We start from the raw sequence: 6,374 nt of genomic DNA on the forward strand, positions 1-6,374 counted from the left end.
TATCTCTTTTTTTGTTGGAAAACACATAGACCCTAAGTCGAGTTGGATCGTACGCGAGTCGGTATGATGGGTACACAAGTTGCATATAAAACCCAAAATCAAGCCTAAAAAGTTCATTTTAAACAAGCAACTCTCTCTTCACCCAAATCCTCTCAACTCTCTCTATCCCCGGTGGAAACCCGACCACCACTCTGGTGGCCAACCGTCGATAACCGGCGTCGAAAATCGCTCCGGACGCCACTGCCGGTAGCCGGACAAACCTGAAACCTCACCAAATATTTTTCTCGTCACTCTGAATATAAAATCAAAACCCAAATCAACTAAAACTGCTATGAACGTCTTAGATTTAGCCCGAAAGGTTTGGGTTTTACCTTTCTCGGTGTGTCCCTTCGGCTTCCCGACGAGAGCTTTCCTCTTTATAGCATCGGATGCCTTTTTGTATGGTGGGCTTCGCATGGTTTTTTGTGTATTTGTTTTGGATTTTTGGCTGTGGGGCTTCGGCCTTTGATTGTTGATTTGTATTTTTGGTACTGTGATGATGTTTTATTTTTGTGGCTCTGTTGTTGATCTTTGTGTTCGATCTTGTTGTGGGTTCGATGTTTCTGTTGGCAGTGTTTGTTACTGTGGTTATCTCTTGATGATGCCCTGATGGTATTTATATATCCCCCAACGGGGTTGTTTCCGATAGCCATGGGACTGTTCCCAGATATTTCAGACTGTCCGACCGTTCGTGTGACCGGTTATCCCGGGATGGGTCAGTCCTGGAATTTCGGCCGGACGTTTCGCACCTAACCCTTGACTTCCTTGACTATGTGGCGCTGACTGAAACAATGGAAACCCTACTTTTATTTTGGGCAAGGTCAAGCCCTGTTCTAGACCCAAACCGTGACTTGGGCTGCTGGGTCAGACATGCCCCGACTTGGCTCTGGACAGGGCCTAAAACAAGAAATAAATAAATAAATGAAAAGGGAAAAAATAAATATAAAAAGAAAATAAAAACCAATATATATAATTCTAAAATGTATTTCAAAATTTCAAAAAACATTTTAAAATTATATATTATATATATTTAAAACGTTTTTCAAAAAACTATATATTATATATTTTTTTAAATATTTTTAAAAACTATATGTTATATTTATGTTTTCAAAATATTTCAAAAACTATATATTATATATATGTTTTCAATTTTTTAAAAAACTATATATTATATAAGTTTTCAAAAATGTTTTCAAAACTATATATTGTATAAGTTTTCAAAAATGTTTTCAAAACTATATATTATATAAGTTTTCAAAATGATTTTAAAAACTATATATTATATATATATTTTCTAAAATGTTTTAAAAACTATATATTATATAATTTTCAAAAATGTTTTAAAAATTATATATTATATATATTTTCAAAATGTTTTAAAAGCTATATATTATATACGTATTTTCAAAAACCATTTGCAAACTATAATATATATATATATATATATATGTATATAAAATAAAATAAATATATGGACGAAAATAAGTGTCTACAGCTGCACCTCTTTGTCCTTTTTCGTGGAACGAAAAATAATACAAAGATAAAATGACAAATTTTCGTTCAGTGGAGTTGAAAATTGACTTTGATATTTCAATTAAGAATAACTCCCTATCAAATTGAGTTGCGGATGGCTCCTCCGTCGCGAAGTCGAGTCCATCTTGAAATGGTATGGAATTGAAGTCGTAGTTCAAAAATTGAATCAGAATGCGGCTTCTCGTTGCCAAATTATAGTCAACTTCGGTCACCCTCTTGGTTTTAAAAAAAATCGAGTGGAAAATAGTTCCTTAACTCCGCCATGTGGTTGGTAGACCCTCGAGCTGAATGAAATCGAACTAAAAAATCTTTGTTGACAGATAGCTTTTCTCGACTTAAGTTATACTGTCGGAAAGTAGTTGATAAGTCATCGAGCTGAATGGAGTCGAACTCGAAAGTTTTTATTGACAGATAATCCTTCTCGCCTTGAGTTATGTTGTACTGAACTTGAGAGATTGCCCCATATCTTCTTCTTGACTTAAAGACCTTGGCTTCAACCAGAAAGTAGTTTCTTGATGCTACCATGCGGTTGATGTATCACCGAGCTGAATGGAATCAAACTCGACAATTTTTGTTAACAGATAGCTTTTCTCGACTTAAGCTATGTTGTAAATTTGACATGCCTTTGAGTTGAGTGTAATCCAACTCGAAGGTCTTGATTGACAGATAGCCCTCATCGCCTTGAGTTATGTTGTAAATTTGATATGCCTTTGAGCTGAATGTAATCGAACTCGAAGGTCTTTGTTGACATATAGCCCTTTTCTCCTTGAGCTATGCTGTAAATTTGATGTGCCTTTGAGCTGAGTGTAATCGAACTCGAAGGTCTTGGTTGACAGATAACCCTTTTTTCCTTGAGTTATACTGTAAATTGGATGTGCCTTTGAGCTGAATGTAATCGAGCTCAAAGGTCTTTGTTGACAGATAGTCCTTCTCGTCTTTAGCTATGCTGTAATAGGCTGTGAGATAACCCCCATGTTGTTGCAGATGACTCATTTGTTGTGAATCTAAGTCAATCTAATAGGGCACGATATCCTTCGTCGTGAAGTTGAAATCGTAGATAGCTCATTTATCGTGAAGTTGAGCTTTGAGTTGGATATCTTTCGTTGTGAAGTTGAAATCCAAGTATTACTTTACAAAATTGGCTTCGAGTTGGATATCCTTCATTATGAAGTTGAAATCCAATCTTGTGTTGTATTGCTTTGCCAAATTAGCCTTGAGTTGGATATCATTCGTTGTGAAGTTGAAATCCAATCTTGTGTAAATTTCACCAAATTGATTTTGAGTAAATTTTGCCAAATTGGATTTGAGTTGGATATCCTTCGTTGTGAAGTTGAAATCCAATCTTGTGCAGGTTGCATCATTTCGAGTCCAATATACTTCGCTGTGAAGTTGAAATTGACTCTGAATGAAATTGGAAAGTTATTTGTTGACAGACGCTCCTTCGCTGTGAAGTTGAGCTTTGAATTGTATATCATTTGTTGTGAAGTTGAAATCCAATCTTGTGTAAGTTACGTTGTTTCGAATCCAATATCCTTCGCTGTGAAGTTGAAATTGGCTCTGAATGAAACTGGAAAATTATTTATTGACAGACAGCTTTTCTTAACTTAAGTTGTACTGTAAATTTCCTCTAAATGAAGGATGGCCTCCCTTCACGGGTCCAAGCTGATCGTAAATCTTTAGATGACTCCCCTTCACGGGAAAGCCCAGAGATAAATACTGTCAGCCAGATATCATCCGTCGTGGATTTGAAATCTGGCTTGAAAATGTTAACTGGAGACTAGCCACTCGTCGTTGAGTTAAGCTGAACTGGATTTATTCTGGATTAGCTCTCGAACCCGTCTGAAATTGAGTCTAAAATCTGTCGATCTTTCAATTGGTCAAATTGGTTGAGGTGTAGCTCATCGCTGTTGAGTTAAGCAACCACCATCAATTTCTGAATGTGCTTTTGAATCGAGTATCTTTTGTCTTAAAGTTGAAACTTGACTCTAAAAGCTGCAAGAAATTATGTATGCAAAAAATGATAAATGCGATGCTCTTAAGTATATCTAAGATGCATGCAACATGAATTAGTTATGTTTCATCTCCTAGATGGAGTCTAGTGCTTTTTCTGTCGATCTGGTCCTTGGAATCGATCATGCCCCATTTTCTTCTTAGGTTGTTGACAATGTCACAAGTTCTATCTGGTCTCTCGGACTGATTTTCAAGAAATTGAGATGCTCAAAGTTAGGTTTTGTTTATTCTTTCTTTAATAGAGGCAAAATGAGCCTCAACAACTTCAATGACTTTTCACATTTGAGGTTGTCCTGTTTGAAAATGTTTTTCTCCTTTATTTTATTTTAGGATTGAAAAAAAACATATGAGAATATAAAATTTTTGTAAAACATTGCCTCTTAAATCAGGCTCACAATCGAATCAAAGCATAAATATGAGTTCAAAGAATATCAAAAGAATCAATAGCCCTTTACTGCTTTCAGAGTTATAACTCTTTGACAAATGTCCAAAATTGATGAGTTGGTTTTAGGTTGGCTTCCTATTTTCTATTGTTTTGGCCACCAAAATGTCATTTCTTTCCCGATCCTTTTGAACATCACAACATGCCTCTATTTCTTGGCTTGGAATTTTAATCAGATGCGGACAAAATGACGCAACTAGCATAATCAATTACTAGACCTTCTATTTCGGTCCTCTGAAATCTTCCATTTATTCAAGCTTCGTAGGCTCCTCTAACAAAGGCAATGCAGAAATATCGGTCTAAAATGAAATTCCTGAGTGCTCGTGTGAAATTAACTATAACATGTGTTCCTTAACTCCCTTAGTCCATTTTTGCCGAAACTCCTTATTTCGATAAATTTGATTTAATTTGCCATTGTCTGGCTAGCTGAATTCATAAAGCCAGGGCGTATAACCAATTGCTCTAGAGGGACAGCTCAATATTATAATCACCTTTATCAGGCTAGCTGAATCTTATCCATAAAGCTAGGGAGTTTAACCAATTACCTTAGAGGGACAACTCAAGCTTTATTGTATAGATATTATAATCACCTTTATCAGGTTAGCTTAATCTTATCCATAAAGCTGGGGCGTTTAACCAATTACTCTAGAGGGACAGTTCAAACTTTATTGTATATATATAATATTATAATCTGGGTATACGGATCCAATTTCTTAAGTTTGTCAAGAAGAACCTGTTATAGTCTAAGTGTAGTTAAAACTCAAAGAATATCATCTTTAGAGTTCAATTTCCCACCGACTGACCTAAAATAGATTCACCTACTCGACTATTTCATCCGTAAAGATCATGATCATCATCGAATGTCTTCAAAAAAAATATAGTAATGTCATACACAAGAGGTGCCCCATGTTGTCCGCTCCTATGCATACCTAATACCAAGCCTCTTGTTCATTCCCTTATGAAAGAAGAAGGCTATATTGGTTCTTAAAAGAGAAGGGTATGGTGTTCGAGTGTTCCTTCTATGGTAAAATAAAAGATCATTATTTTTTTTAATCATGTCACAATGTCAAAGATCTGTAACTTCGATCATTTACAGAGTTTTTGATTCAGTTGATATTCAAAGAATTTCAAGTTGTAAATTTGGTTTAACATTTAACATAAATTCATTTAAAAATCCTTATAAAAAGAAAGTTCAAAAAACAAATTACAAAGAACAAATATGAGAAAGTTCGAAAAACAAAATCAAACAAGATACTGCAAAATGGAATAAGGCCTCATTATGATGCCCCACTAGTTGGATTAGGGCCTTCATATGCACTTGCTCCCCATTTCTCAACTGTTTCACTTGCCAGGGCTCCTTTTGATGCACCCTCAGACCTACTTCCTTGTGATTTATCAGCTTTTCTTTTCCTGGTTGGAAATTGGGCCCAAAGTTAGATCCAAAACGATTTTCCTTAATGGTGATGGGTTTGGATGAACCTCGAATGCATATTACAGTTATGACTGGCATAATATTCGTTAGGCCCTTTTAAGCTGCCCAAAACCCCTCTTGCCTTCAGGAAGTCTAATATAGGTGTTTGAGGTGTTTTCAAAGTTGCGTCTGTACCACTGATTCTTAAGCCCACAAGCCAATCTCGGACTACGTTCACGGAAGCCCTTTTGCTTGGATTTCTTTTCCGATCCTCTCATGCCTTATGTTTTTCGTGGGAATCCTCTGTTGAAGCAGTTTGAGGTGTCTTCTTGGCTGCATCTTCCCCATCCATTCTCAAACCCACGGGCCAGTCTCGGATTACATTCATGGAGGCCTTTCTGCTTGGATTTTCTTTTTCATCCTTTTGCGCCTCATGTTTTTGGCAGGAATTCTCCACGGAAGCAATGACTTCCGAGTTTTGGACCTTGATCCCTTTCTCTTCTACCTTGCACCCCTGAATCGCTTACTCTAAAGGATCTTCAGGGTTACTAGGAACTTTAACTGAACAAACTGGGGTTCCATCCTGGTTTATCCAAGGAATCTCCTTATAGGTCCACTTCTCATTCGGTGGCCATTGTGGCTGAACATATCCCGATGTAACCAATCCGGTTGTGCACATTTTTGAATGTAGATTTTTAAGTGAAAAATGGAAGGGAGGGAACTGAAAACCCTACACTTTCTTTTTCTTCTCATTTAGTCCCCGTGATGAGAGACTACTTGGCAATGACTTTATAGATAGAACTGGAGTGTCCTGACTGGATGATTGTAAAGGGTTATGACCTCTAATCATGAGAGGTTGATCCTTCTGGGCTTTCTTTGTCAACATTTGGTCATCTTCTATGACCTTCTTCTTTGAGTGAAGCTTATCTCTCACAAGGG

This window comes from Hibiscus syriacus, unplaced genomic scaffold, assembly GCF_006381635.1.
Source record: "Hibiscus syriacus cultivar Baekdansim isolate YM2019G1 unplaced genomic scaffold, ASM638163v2 tig00008145_pilon, whole genome shotgun sequence".
Classification (NCBI taxonomy): domain Eukaryota; kingdom Viridiplantae; phylum Streptophyta; class Magnoliopsida; order Malvales; family Malvaceae; genus Hibiscus; species Hibiscus syriacus.